The 15,141-nt window shown below is 49.8% G+C and overlaps 1 pseudogene; it reads right to left on the bottom strand.

Moving 5' to 3' along the window:
* Window positions 1-324: 324 nt before the first annotated feature.
* Window positions 325-1,515, bottom strand: LOC122675938 (annotated as a pseudogene).
* Window positions 1,516-15,141: the final 13,626 nt, after the last annotated feature.

The following is a 15,141-nucleotide window of genomic DNA, read 5'->3' as shown; positions in this document are numbered from 1 at the left end:
CAAGCCAGATTACAAAGTCAGGACAGAGGTGATGGAGGGACAGTTTCTTCCAGAAACGGAATTTCTGAAGAGTCCCAGTCCATCTCTTTTCCCCAGAATGGTGGGAGGAGGGGTCAGAGCTCACCGTGAGCTTCACAGCCCCATCTGCGGGAGGCGACAGCAGGTGCCTGGCTGAGGGGGCGGCCGGGGGCAGGATGGCCACGCCTGCCCTCCCCCACCTTTCTCAGCGAGGAAATGGAGAGTTTATTGCCCAGTGAGTGTGAAGTGGGCTGAAGCTTGGTCGGTACTGAATTCTCTGAGGTTTCTTCTAGAAACAGACAACTCAGACTCTTCCTCTCACTTCAGCAAAGAAGTTATTTTAAAAGCACTTGGGAATTTCCTCCTGCACCCTTGGGGGGCAGCTCAGAGGAGAGAGTCATCAGTACAGCCCCCTTCCAGGCCATATCGGAATTCCTGAGGGTTGGAGACACCACAGAAGTGGATGAAGGCAGCTTCCACTACCAGGACATGGAAGATCTGATGAGACTGGAAGCATACGTCGAATTTTCCAGGGAAGAAGCGCTCGGGAATGTGTGCGGCACAGAGGCCGGCTATGGTGATGTACATCAGAGACATGAGGAAGAACCAGCCGTCTGGCCCACCATGGACCTTGATGAAGTCCTCTGTGATTGTGAACTGCATGGCAGGCACGACACCACTCAAGCTAAGCCCCAGGAACATGCCTGCTCTTGTCTGCCGGTGCTTAGGAGTGGGGAGCCGGTCCCACTGTGCCACGATGATGGAAGAGATGCCCGGAACACAGACGATGGATGCAGATGAGCTCTGGCTGTGGGCAGCAGTAGAAGGAGTAGCAGAGCCAGGGGCCAAAGCTCCCCATAATCAGTAGGGTAATCCCTGCATAATCCAGTTCTGAGAAAGTCCGAGAGACTTTCTCGGAATGACAGCAGACAGTGTAAAAGAGCCAGGAGAAGCTGAGGCAGAGCACCGCTCCCAGGAGGAACATCCCAAACACCACCTTCTCCTGAAGTGGGGGCCATGAAGTTCATGTTTGGTCTGAGCGTGGTCAGGATTCCCAGAAAGAGAAACAGCACAAAGCCAAGCAGGAGGATCAAGATGTTGCCAGTCTCTGTGTAGACGCAGAAGATGCTCTTGAAGCAGGCCCGGAAGGAGGGCATGGGCGGCCAGTGGCCATGCAGCAGGTAGCCCTTGTCCTTCAGCCAGGCTGGGAGCACGTCATATGGGATGACCGTCTAGCACCCCTCCCAGACCTCATATACAACCTCCTCCTTCTTCTCCATGGCATGGTGGGCCTGCAGGGGCCCACACCTCCGCCCCCTCCTCCTGAGGCCCTGGGTATGCCTGCTCCTCTTCAGCTTTGGTTGGGTTGCTGATTGTCCACTTGCCCTTTTTCTCTACCAGGGCTCCCAGCTCCGCCAGCTCTACTGTGTCAGCTGCCCTGTTGCCGGCAGGAGCCCCGTTGCCCTGGGCCGCCAAGGGTCCCTTGTGAGACAACATCTGGCTGGTACCTCAGGGCCCTCCGGCTTCAGCTTGGGGAAAGGGTGGGGTCTCTCAGCCCCAAGGGGCAGAGAGCTCCCTGTGGTGGGAGACAGGCAGGCAGAAGGCTTTACTGGGGGGCATGCACCCAGCGCTACATCCTCCGTCGCTGGAGGCAGCCTGTGGCTGAGCCTTTTTTCTATTTCTTTAATTGTATGTCTGTATGAGACATAAGAGATGTGGGTTCGATTCCTGGGTGGGGAAAATCCCCTGGAGGAAGGCATGGCAACCCACTCCAGTATTCTTGCCTGGAGAATCCCATGGACAGAGGAGCCTGGTGGGCTACAGTCCACAGGGTTGCGGAGAGTCAGACACGACTGAAGCGACTTAGCACACACACACATGAGATGATGGTGTTCACTAGACTTACCGTGATGATCATTTCATGGTCATAGAAATCAGATCAGTCCGCTGCACCCCGTAAGCCAGACCATGCTGTAAATCTGGCTCTTGTTTCTTTGGAGAATCTGCTCTCTCCCTCTGGAATGTCCACACATCACCCCAAAATATCCAGGCCCAAGCACCCTCACAACCGTTTCATTCTACATGCCACTGGCTCTTCTACGCGCACTGTGAGGGCGGAACGTTCACCTTTCTGTAGTTCTAGCAAGTGTGTTTTCCTTATTTCTTTAGATAGTTCTTCTGCTGTGTGTTTCATCCTGACACTTCTGTTTCCTGGAACTGAATTGTTGCCCACACTCAGCCCACTCCCCTTCTGGCTCTTCTCCTCTGTTCTGCCTCCAGGTGCCCCTGTCTGATCCCCCAGTGCTCTGATCAATTCTTCAGCCAACACCATCCTGTTTTGGGGCCTGTCTGTTCACTCTCGCTGGCTAATATCCAGCTACCTCTCATGGTTTCCTGCTCTTATTCCACACTGTGAAGGACCACGCGTGAGTTTTCAGGTATATTTCCTTCCTCACACTTATATGGCCTTGAGACCCAGAAGGGTCCCCCGTCCTGTCCACTCCCAGTTCAGGGAACAAGATGAGGGCAGGCAGACCCCTCCCAGGGTGACCCAGCCTCGGCCTCCTGGCCTCTTCCAACACAGCGGTCAGTGCAGGGGGCAGGCTCCACTACTGGGCATCCCCCAGGATGGGCAGGTGAAAGAGGAAAGAGCCGTTAGTGTCACAGACCTGGGCCCCAGGCGCCCTGCCAGAAGGATTCTGGGGTGCCTTGGTTCTGGACCAGGGCCATGTTCTCCACGCAATGGGGGGTTCGTTTGGTTCTGTCGCCACTGAGTAAAAGGTGTTTGTGGGACAGTCGGAGGTTCTACAGGGCATGGCCCTTGTGCAATGACCCTGGAGGGCACTATCGATGGCATGTAGTCTTGGGGGCAGGGCAGCAGCATAAGCACCCACTGGCCTCCCTGCCCACGCCTCCCCAGGTCCCCGTGGGCACCCAGCAAATGCCCTCAGGAGGAACAGTTGTGTCCACAGGGCCCGGGCCTTCAGGACACAGGGGTCAACCTGTGTGACACCACGCAGCCCCCGTGGCCCTGGCCTCTCCCAGGGTGATACCCACTCCTGGCTGCAGCGGGACCTGGGCTGGGTCACAGAAAGGGGCTTGATCCCCCCTGGTCCTGACTTGCTGTTGTGTCAGAAAACTCAACGAAGCAGGAGACCAACGAGGAGACCACAGGCTGCTGTGTCAGATGTCCTGTATGAGGAAGGAGCAAACCTCCCCTTGAATGGACCTGGAATTGCTCACGAGGTCTGCCCTCATCTCTGCATGGCACTCCCTCCTGGGAGTGAATCCAGCTGCTTTAGGAGAACAGAGCGTGAAGTACTCCCTAGAAGTCTGCTGCGGAGCTGGGCGGTGGCCCGGTTTTCCTATGAAAGTAATGAATTCAATCACAGGAGACGCTGTTGGGAATTAAAGAAAAGCAAGCGTTTTTGTACGTCGCGAACACAAACCGGGCCTGCAGCCAACGAGTCTTGGTCCTGTTGGCTTGTTACATATCAGAGAAATAATTCCATATCACACTGGAAATGTGTTAATGCACTTACATTCCTCACATCACACTTTTCACACCTGCTCCTTGTGAACTCCCAAAATTGCCTGGATTTGCTCTGGAAGCAAGCAAGTGTCTCCAACCCAGGCTGAGGAGCCTCAGGCCCCTCACGGGGCAAGTCAGCAGAGTAAGGGACTCTCAGGTGGGGGCAATTCCGGGGAGAGAGGGAGGCGCCTGGCACTGGGTGAGGCCCCAAGAGGAACATGTCCGCAGAGCTGGACAGAGTGACCACACATCCTCACAGCTGGACAGAGTGGCCTCACGTCCTCACAGCTGGACAGAGTGACCACATGTCCTCACAGCTGGACAGAATGGCCTCACGTCCCCACAGCTGGACAGAGTGACCACATGTCCTCACAGCTGGACGGAGTGACCACACGTCCTCACAGCTGGACGGAGTGGCCACACGTCCTCACATATGGATGGAATGGCCTCACGTCCTCACAGCTGGACAGAGTGGCCTCACGTCCTCACAGCTGGATGGAGTGACCACATGTCCTCACAGCTGGACGGAGTGGCCTCATGTCCTCACAGCTGGACAGAGTGGCCTCACGTCCTCACAGCTGGACAGAGTGACCACATGTCCTCACAGCTGGACAGAATGGCCTCACGTCCCCACAGCTGGACAGAGTGACCACACGTCCTCACAGCTGGACAGAGTGACCACATGTCCTCACAGCTGGACGGAGTGACCACACGTCCTCACATATGGACGGAGTGGCCTCACGTCCTCACAGCTGGACGGAGTGGCCTCATGTCCTTACAGCTGGACGGAGTGACCACACGTCCTCACAGCTGGACAGAGTGACCACATGTCCTCACAGCTGGATGGAGTGACCACACGTCCTCACATATGGACGGAGTGGCCTCACGTCCTCACAGCTGGACGGAGTGGCCTCACGTCCTCACAGCTGGACGGAGTGACCACACATCCTCACAGCTGGACAGAGTGGCCTCACGTCCTCACAGCTGGACAGAGTGGCCTCATGTCCTCACAGCTGTAGAGTGACCACATGTCCTCACAGCTGGACAGAGTGGCCTCATGTCCTCACAGCTGGATGGAGTGACCACACGTCTTCACAGCTGGACAGAGTGGCCTCACGTCCTCACAGCTGGACGGAGTGACCACACGTCCTCACAGCTGGACGGAGTGACCACACGTCCTCACAGCTGGACGGAGTGACCACACGTCCTCACATATGGACGGAATGGCCTCATGTCCTCACAGCTGGATGGAGTGACCACATGTCCTCACAGCTGGACAGAGTGGCCTCATGTCCTTACAGCTGGACAGAGTGACCACATGTCCTCACAGCTGGACAGAGTGGCCTCATGTCCTCACAGCTGTAGAGTGACCACATGTCCTCACAGCTGGACAGAGTGGCCTCATGTCCTCACAGCTGGATGGAGTGACCACACGTCTTCACAGCTGGATGGAGTGACCACATGCCCTCACAGCTGGACAGAGTGACCACATGTCCTCACAGCTGGACGGAGTGGCCTCATGTCCTCACATCTGGATGGAGTGACGACACATCCTCACAGCTGGACAGAGAGGCCTCATGTCCTCACAGCTGGATGGAGTGGCCTCACATCTTCACAGCTGGGCAGAGCGGCCTCACATCCTCACAGCTGGATGGAGTGGCCTGGCTGCTCTGCTGGGCGCACCAGGGGACAGAGGCAGTGGAGGAAGGGGGAGGGTCCAATGCTCTGGTGCTGCTGGTGACCCAACTGTGGTGCTCCAGGGACTATGACCTGGGGGGACGATGCACCTCAGCCTTGGAGGAACCGCTGTTCCCAAAGGATTTGGGGGGCCACCCTGGAGGAGGAAGTTCATGCCCTGATTGCCCCCTCATGCAGCAGCAGCAGGGAGGGTTTCTCCAGCCAGTCCGTCTCCCAGAGCAGACCTGAGAAGGCTCCACAGGCCACCAGCCACTAGAGAGGCCTGGGCTGGTCAGAGGGGCAGGAGCCCTGGTGTCAGGACAGTCTCAGCTGGGCTCCGTTCCTCACTCATTTGTTTAAACTTCTCCCCCATCCCTTTCTCACAGGCACCCTAGTGCCTCCCCACCAATACCGCCTCCCCCCCACCATCTCCCCCTCTCACCATCTCCCCCCACCCCCTGCCCGCACCATCTCACCCCCACCACCTAAGGGTCCTGAGCTGCCCCTCGGTGTTTCAGCTGAGCCCAGCTGGCACCCTCACCAACCAACCTGGCCAAGAGCCAAAAACAAAAGCAGTGGCAGAGAATCCAAAGAGGAGAGTCAGTGAAAATGAATTTATTTCACCCCATGACATAGACTCTGGGAGCCAAGAAAAGGTATGCCAGAGTCTATTCAGTCCAGAAAGCAGGTTCTCAGCCATCTGGGCAGGGCCTCCAGGACTCTGAGGGTGCAGCTCAAATTATTCAAACCCTGATGCTCAGACAACTAGTGTCCGTTTATTGATAAATATGCCTCCAAAGTCCTGTGTATGTGTGTGTGTGAGATTTAAAGGAGGTCATTTAGAGAAAAGTCCCCATATTTTCTGATGGATAATCGTGGTTTGCAAGAAAAAGAAATTTGCAAATTTCACACTTGAGATGACAGTAGTTTATATGTTCCTGACTTTGGAATTACTGTGAAATTTAAATAAAACAGTAAAACCATTGCTCTTTCCAGGCATTTAAAATTCAGAAAGAAAATCATTATAAATTTGGAAGCACCAAGTGAAGGTGAATCCAAGTGGAAGGCTAGTGTCTAGTGATCAACCTAGTGGATGGGAACAACAGCTCCCACCTTGCCCACTTCCTGCAGCCCCCCAGGATCCACTCCATGGGAGAAAGGGGAACACCCCTGCTTCCTGGTTAGGGGCACTGGCCTGGCAGGTCCTCCCCCAGGGAGCCTAGCAACCAGGCACTGTAGCTGTAGGCGCTCCCTTGCAGTCCCCTTCAAAGGACAGAAGCAAGTCTGTGAGCAAAATACATTCTTGGTTTGGTTTCTAGAACTTTCCAAGCAGATGCTGAGTCTATTAACAATAAACACATCCCTCTAGTTTGGAAGGCATGACTGGAAAATGCTGTAGAATTATTTTGGCTTAGGAATTTAGAATTTAATTTCAGTCCCAGATGTTAAGACATGTCTAGAGTTATTTTCCCCATGACATTAAAAAAAAAAAATGTGCTTTCTATTACAAAATTGAAAATGCACAGAAATATTGAAAAATTAAGCAGTGAAAATCCAGGTACCATCATGCCAGCCTCTGTCTCTGTCTCTGAATGTCTTTCTCCCGATATTTGAAAGGAATTTGCAATGCCTCAATCCTGCTACCCAAATGTGTCACTATGAATCTCCTTTTCTCCTAAGAACAAGGGTATCCTTTTACAAAACCACAAGAGGGTCATCATAGCTCAGAAGCATATAAGCTCGTGCAGCCCTTGCTCCACGTTCCCCTTCCAGGGTTACTCTGAGCATATCACTTGTAGCCACATTTCTGGGTCCACTCATCACATAATCTCATGTTTCCTGGTCTCCTTCAGTTTGGAGCAGTTCTCTTGATGTTTCCTCCAGAGCAGTGGCTCTCTAAATTTTTATTTTTAGTTTCTATACTTTAAAATCCACTCTTTGTGATGTTCAATTCTGAGTTTTGACAAATGCACCATTGTGCAAGATTCGAACCAGAACGTCATTCCTGAAAACTCCTTCCCGCTGCCTCTTCCAGTCCAGCTCCTCCCCTGATCTCAGTGCACAGAACCTACCAATCTGTGCTCCACCGTACGGTTCTGTCTCTGCCAGAAAGTCACCTACAGAAACACAAAAGACCCCGAATAGCCGAAGCAATCTTGAGAAAGAGAAATGGAGCTGGAGAAATCAGGCTCTCTGACTTCAGACTATACTAGAAAGCTACATTCATCAAAACTGTATGGTACTGGCACAAAAACAGAAATACAGATCAACAGAACAGGACAGGAAGTCCAGAGATAAATCCATGCACCTAGGGTCACCTAATCTATGACAAAGGAGGCCAAAATATATGATGGAGAAAAGATAGTCTCTTTTTAATAAGTGGTGCCAGGAAAATGACAGCTACATGCAAATAAGTGAAGCTGGAACACTCCCTAATGCCACACACAAAAATAAACTCAAAATAAATTAAAGACCTAAATGTAGGACCTGATACTATAAAATTCTTAGAGAAAAATGTAGGCAGAACACACTGACATAAATCACAGCAAGACCTTTTTTAATCCACTGCCTACAGTAAAGGAAATAAAAACAAAAATAAACAAATGGGACCTAATTAAACTTAAAAGCGTTTGCACAGCAAAGGAAACCACAAACAAAACAAAAAGACAACCCATAGGCTGGGAGAAAATATTTGCAAATGAGGCAACCAACAAGGGGTTAATCTCCAAAATATACAAACAGTTCATGCAGCTCAATATAAAATAAATAAATAAATAAACAACCCAATTAAAAAGTGGGCAGAAAGTCTAAATAGACATTTCTCCATAGAAGACATACAGATGGCCAACAAACACATGAAAAGATGTTCAACATAGCTAATTACTAGAGAAGTGCAAATGCAAACTGAAACTACAATGACATATCACCTCACACCAGTCAGAAAGGCCATCATCAAAAAAATCTACAAACAATACATGCTGAAGGGTGTGTAGAGAAAAGAGAACCCTCTTACACTGATGGTGGGAATGCATTTTGGTACAGCCACTATGGAGGATGATATGGAAGTTCCTCAGAAAGCTAAAAATTGAGCTACCATATGATCTGGCAATCCCATTCCTGGGCATATACCCAGAGGAAACTCTAATTTTAAAAGATGCATGCACCCCAGTGTTCATTGCAGCAATATTTACAACAGCCAGGACATGGAAGCAACTTAATGGTCCGTCAACAGAAGAATGGATAAAGATGTGATACATATATACAATGGATTATTACCCAGCCATTAAAAGGAATGAAATTGCGCCATTTGCAGCAACATAGATGGACCTAGCGAGTGTCATACTGAAGGAAGTAAGTCAGGCAGAGAAAGACAAATGCATATGACATCACTTATATGTGGAATCTTTAAAAAAGTGTACAAATGGACTTATTCACAAAAGAGAAATAGAGTTACAGATGTAGGAAACAAACATGGTTAGCAGGGGATGGGGGGGTGGGATACATTTGGAGGTTGGGATTGACATATACACAGTACATAAACTAGTAAGAACCTACTGTACAGCGCAAGGAACTCAACTCAATACTCTGTAATGACCTATACAGGAAAAGAATCTAAAAAAGAGAGGATATATGTATATGGATAACTGATTCAGTTTTTTGTACACCTGAGACTAAAACAGCATTGTAAATCAACTATACTGCACTAGAAAAAAAGAGCGCTGTCTACAGGCAGACCTCAGAGATACTGTGGGTTTGGTTCTGTGCTTACCTGCATGCTCAGTAGCTTCAGCTCTTTGCGACCCCATGGACTGTAGCCCTCCAGGCTCCTCCATCCATGGGATTCTCCAAGCAAGAATATTGCCATGTCTTCCTCCAGGGAATCTTCCTGACCCAGGAATCAAACCGGTGTCTCCTGCATGGCAGGATTCTGTACCCACTGAGCCATCTGGGAAGCCCTGGGTTTGGTTCCAGACCACAGCAATAAAACAAAAATTGCGGTGAAGTGAGACACCAATTCTTTGGTTTCTTGGTGCATATAAAGTTAGATTTATACCATACTGTAGTTTATTGCGCAGTTGTGCAATTTAATTGTGCAATTAAACCCAGCAGGACCCTAAAGGCCCTTTGCAGGAACAGGCCCCTCACCATATCCCTTGCTTCTTGTTTAGAAAAGACTTAGCCTCTTAGACCTCCCTTGAGTTCCGAAGAGCAAATTTAATCAGAGAAGTGAGAAAATGCAGAAACAAAGGAAAACAGTCAAGCTAGACAGAAAAAAAAAAAAAAATAGTAGTGTAATCATTAAACTAAGTCAAGGGCCTTTCGTTCCTCCTCAAGGACTGTAGATAATTGTTATTATTGTTGTTCAGTTGCTAGTCATGTCTGACTCTATGTGACCCTGTGGATTGCAGCACCCCAGGCTTCCCTCTCCCTCACTGTCTCCTGGAGTTTGCCCAAGTTCATGCCCACTGAGTCGGTGATGCCATCCAACCATCTAATCCTCTATTGGCCCCTTCTCCTTTTGCCTTCAATCTTTCCCAACATCAGGGTCTTTTCCAATGAGTCAGTTGGCTGTTCACATCAGACGGCCAAAGTATTGGAGCTTCATCTTCAACATCAGTCCCTCCAATGAGTATTCAGAGTTGATTCCTTTGGGATATAGAATATAGATAATATTCTCAGCCATATTCTTGAACTGTTTTGCATATATTGAGACCCCCGCCCCGCCCAAGGTGGGAGAATTTAACTTTGTGCTGCCCACCAGCCTGCAGCCCTCAGATGGCTGGAACCAGAAGGCCGATGATGTTGACTTCCCCTTACCTCACAACCAGCCAACCAGAGGAACGGCCACAAGCTGATTACACACCCCAAGACCCTCTCCCCACGCTGCCTTTAAAAGCTTCCCCAGGAACCATCAGGGAGTTTGGGTCTTTAGATTGAGCTGCCTGTCCTCAGGACCTGACCCCACACCAGGCACCTTGCACTTAATGCTCCCCTCTCCCCTCACCCCCCACCACCCAGGCCCACAAGTGGGCCTTGCTGAGTAGCTAGTGAGCAGACCTGAGTTTGGTTCAATGACATGATCTCTAAAAAGCAGCCTACATACTGTTATAACACATAGCGTTAGTCACTATGTATTAACAGTAGTGTCTGACACTTTGCAATCCCTTGGATTGTATAGCTCCCCAGGCTCCTCTGTTTATGAAATTCTCCAGGCAAGAATACTGGAGTGGGAAGTCCACAATCTGTATGAAATAAATACTTTATTGCTAAAAATGCAAAGCTTATCTGACGGCACAATTTCTTTCTTAAAAAAAACATTGTCTGGGAAGTGGGGTGAAGACAAGTACAGTGAAGGGAGGTGTGGAGCCAAACAACAAGTGACCTCAAAAGGTTTCTTTCTCAGCTTGAAACCTCTGAGAGCCATCAGAGCTGCTGTACTTGTTCACAGTTTGATCTTTCGATTCTGACCAGTCTGTTTCAACATTCACCCCCGAAGGACAGTAGGTTGTTTCTAGCCTTTGGTCATACAAATGAAGATGCTACAAGCATCCACATGCGGGCTTTGTGTGCAGGTAAGTTTTCACTTTTTTAGGGGAAATGCCCAAGGCATGATTTTGGGCACACAGTAGGTATAGTTTCAAGTTTTAAAGAAATTATGGGCGGATGTCTGGAGTGGACCTCGGAGGTCTCTGGCTCCATCTGAGAGACTCTTGGAGCATCACTGACTCCACTTTGCTTTTCCTTTCACAACCTGATTGTTCCATATGGTTAAAACGCAGACATTGAAGCCAAAGAAGACAAAAAGAATTCACATTCAAAACTTATTTGTGTGTTTTGGTCCCTGATGCAGCGGGGATGGTAGCTCAAAGAGGACACGGGAGGGGAGCGATCTGGGTGGAGAGCTACTTCCAGAGTGGGTGGTACACCTGGGCACAGATGAATGCTGGGCAGCAGGGCAGTCAGTCCAGCTCAGTGACCCTCCCCCAGTCCCACACCCTGAGAGCCCACGTGATTAGTTTGACATTCTGCCATGCAGCGTTTACATCACAGAATCAGGGAAATGCCCCCTTCAGACTTGTCTCCCAGAGAACAGATTGTCAAGCAGTGACCTGTGTACCACTACTATGAATGTTCCCCTGGGCCACGCAGGCCCTTGCCTTGGGGATCCAATCACGCCAGGGGAGGTTGCCAGGCCACAGTGCCCTGGCCACCAGGGGGCAGCCAGCAAGGCTCCTGGGAGAATCGCTGTCCAGGCTGCACTGGGACTAGTTTACTTTTCAGGTAAAAAGTTTTTCAGTTCAGTTCAGTCGCTCAGTCGTGTCCGACTCTTTGCGACCCCATGGACTGCAGCACACCAGGCTTCCCTGTCCATCACCAACTCCCAGAGCTTACTCAAACTCACATCCACCGAGTCAGTGATGCCATTCAACCATCTCATCCTCTGTCGTCCCCTTCTCCTCCTGCCTTCAATCTTTCTCAGCATCAGGGTCTTTTCCAATGAGTCAGTTCTTTGTATTAGGTGCCCAAAGTGTTGGAGTTTCAGCTTCAGCATCAGTCTTTCCAGTGAACATTCAGGACTGATTTCCTTTAGGATGGACTGGTTGGATCTCCTTGCAGTCCAAGGGACTCTCAAGAGTCTTCTCCAACACCACAGTTCAAAAGCATCATCTTTCTTTATAATCCAAATTTCACATCCATGCATAACTATTGTAAAAACCATAACTTTGACTAGACAGACCTTTGTTGGCAAAGTAATGTCTCTGTTTTCTAATATGCTGTCTAGGTTGGTCATAGCTTTTCTTCCAAGGAGCAAGTGTCTTTTAATTTCATGACTGCAGTCACCATCTGCAGTGATTTGGAGCCCCCAAAAATAAAGTCTGTCACTGTTTCCATTGTTTCCCCATCTATTTGCCATGAAGTGATGGCACCAGATGCCATGATCTTGGTTTTCTGGATGTTGAATTTTAAGTCAACTTTTTGACTCTCCTCTTTCACTTTCATCAAAAGGCTCTTTAGTTCTTCTTCACTTTCTGCCGTAAGGGTGGTGTCATCTGCATAAAAAGTTTTTATGTGCCCTTTATATGGCAAAATGTAGGGCTTCCCTGGTGACTCAGACGGTAAAGAATCTACCTGCAATGCAGGAGACCCGGGTTTGATCCCTGCATTGGGAGATCCCTAGAGATGAGAATGGCAACCCACTCCAGTATTCTTGCCTGGAGAATCCCATGGACAGAGGAGCCTGGTGGGCTGCAGGCTACAGTCCATGGAGTCACAAAGAGTTGGATACGACTGAGCGACTAACACTTTCACTTTCATATATAGCATAAACCTTGCCATCCTGGCCACTTTTGAGAGCACAGCTCAGTTGCATGAAGCACATTCGCCCAGCGGTAGACCACCTGCAGGGCCTTTTCATCTCCCGAACTGAAACTCTACCCCCGAAACACTGACTCCCTGGCCCTTCCCTGGCCCCTGGTCCCCGACCCCATCATCTACCTTCTGTCTCTATGGATCCAACTCCTCCAGGGACCTCAGGTAAGGGAATTACCCAGTGTTTGTCCTTTTGTGTTTGGCTTATGTCACTGAGCGCAGTGTCCTCAAAGTTCACCCGTGTGGTAGCACCTGTCAATGTCCCCCCTTCCTGAGGCCGAACAGTATTCCATCATGTGGGTCACGCTCTATTCATCCATCATCCATCGGTGCGCACTGGTCAATCTTTGTTTCACTATCTTTTCTTGATAAAGTAACACAGGTACTTAGGGTTTTAAATGTTCAGGTAAAACAGAAGACATAGAATGAAACATAGTCTTCCAACTAGGCAGCCCTCCAACCCTCAGAGCAAGACTAAGACCCAGGTGGAAACCAGCTCGCGTGTCCTGTCCTCCCAGCTCCTCTCCATGGCCGTAAAGGCCCAGCCAGCGTCCCTTGCAGACTCACCGAGGTTTGTGTCCTGGCCCCGGTGCTGTCACAGCCGACCTCGCGGGGAACGCTGGGGCCCCCACAGGCTAAAGACTCAGGACTGTGGCCCCACCTGAGGAAAAGTGTGCAGTGGGGAGGGGCGGGCAGTGGGGGGCTCCCGGGGACAGGGCCCGTTCAGATGCTGCTCTCTGGGCCAGCTTTGGCAGCCGGTGTCTCCTGGAGGATTATCTGCTTCACCCTCTGTTTGTCTTGGATTGAGAGGCTCCTTTCATTTCCTCTGCTGCTCTCCTTATTTCCTGTTCTCTTCTTAAAATTCTGTGTTTGTTTCTCTTTCTATTATTCTTGATGGAATTATCTAGTGTTTTTATCTATTTTATCGGTTTTTTTCTCGCAAAGATCTGCTTGTGGGTTTATTATTCTATTACTTTTCTATTTCAATTACTCCATGTTTACTTTTAGTAATTCCTTTCTTCTGGTCTTCTTCTGTTTTAAAATTTGTTTTCTTGCATATCACATTAAAAACCAATTGTATGTCCGCTTGTTTTCACCTAAATATAGATATTTTTAAATATGCTTTTTTAATTTATATTTTATTTTTAACCTTATTTTATATTTTAACCATATCCCATAGGTTCTAGTGTTTTTACTTATATATTATTTTCTAAATAGCCTATCTTTGAGGCTTTATTTCATTTTAGAACCAGTGGCTATTGGAGAGTTTGGGGGGTTTTTTCCTGGTAGGATGTTTTTTCCTATTTCCATTATTAATGCCTAAAAAATTTTTTTGCACTTCAACTAGAGAATGTGATCTCTTGATTTATTGAGGTTTTCTTGTCTCCTTAAACACCCGAAGGGGAAAATGTACCCTTTTTGTCAGGGTGAGAAATTCTCAGATGAAGCCATTAATCACAAAGACCTGGTGGACCCACTAAAGTCCATTAGACTTTAAACATTAGAGCGCAATGTTCTGTTGCACTTGGTAATGACACCAGAGGGACCTATCAGGTCATGGCTTAGAACTTTGCTGATTTTCACCTCCATTTGCCCCAACTGACAGGAGAGACCTGAGTCTTCTGTTACTTCTGTGTTTCCTCTGCACCTGCTGCTTTTGTTTTCTGCATTTCGGCACTGTTCTGGATCTGCATCTCCACTTGGGGGCTCTCTGACCAGGTGGGCAGCTCCCTGACCAGTAGGAGGTTCCCTGACCTGTGGGCGGCTCCCTGTCTCCCTGACGGGACTCGGCTACTGTCACCTGTCCGGTCCAACCTTCACCTGTACCTGCAGCTGTGCTTCCTGTAGCAAGATGTTCTCCATACACCCTGAGGAATGTTTTTCTCTATCGAAAGGTGAACAGGATGAGGGAAGTCAGCAAGGAGGGGGCCCACAGCTGGGGCACCTGAAACCCAGACCTCAACCCAGGGCCTCAGCCCCACCCAACCTGGCACATCTGAGCATCCAGGTTAGCACACTCTCAATCCCCATCATGGGCCGGTGCCTGAAAGCAGTTTTGGAGACCCCCCAGCCCCACGAGAATTATATTCACTCCTGGGGCTGCCTGAGCGAGAGAAGCAGCCACCTGGCAAGAAAGTTGGCTTAGTTCCCTGCCTGGGAAGGAGCACTTCCCCGCTTTCGGGTCTTAGCGCTAGCCCCCTGGCCCGCTGGCCCCACTGGGTCTCACCTGGCCTCACCTGTCCCCACCTGGCCTCATCCGATTCCATCTGGCCTCACCTATTCCCACCTGCCCCCCCCCCCCCAGTCCCAGGCCTATGCCTGTCTGTTCCCACAGCCTCCTGCTGCAGACCAATGGACGCCCTGAGGACAAGCCTTTGCGGGGATTTGGGTGATGGTTCCCAAGCCCTGGGCCTTCAGCCTTGGCCTGAGTCCACTCGTGCAAGGAAAGTTCACACTGAGGAGTGGGGAAGGTCTTCTGGCCTATACAGGAGTTCACTTGAATTTTATGCTGGTGAAACAGCCTGTTTGTGGCCTGTCAAATT

The sequence above is a fragment of the Cervus elaphus genome, chromosome 19, assembly GCF_910594005.1.
Source record: "Cervus elaphus chromosome 19, mCerEla1.1, whole genome shotgun sequence".
Classification (NCBI taxonomy): Eukaryota; Metazoa; Chordata; class Mammalia; order Artiodactyla; family Cervidae; genus Cervus; species Cervus elaphus.
Note: the sequence above shows the minus strand (reverse complement) of the source record. Positions and strands in the feature narration are given on the sequence as shown.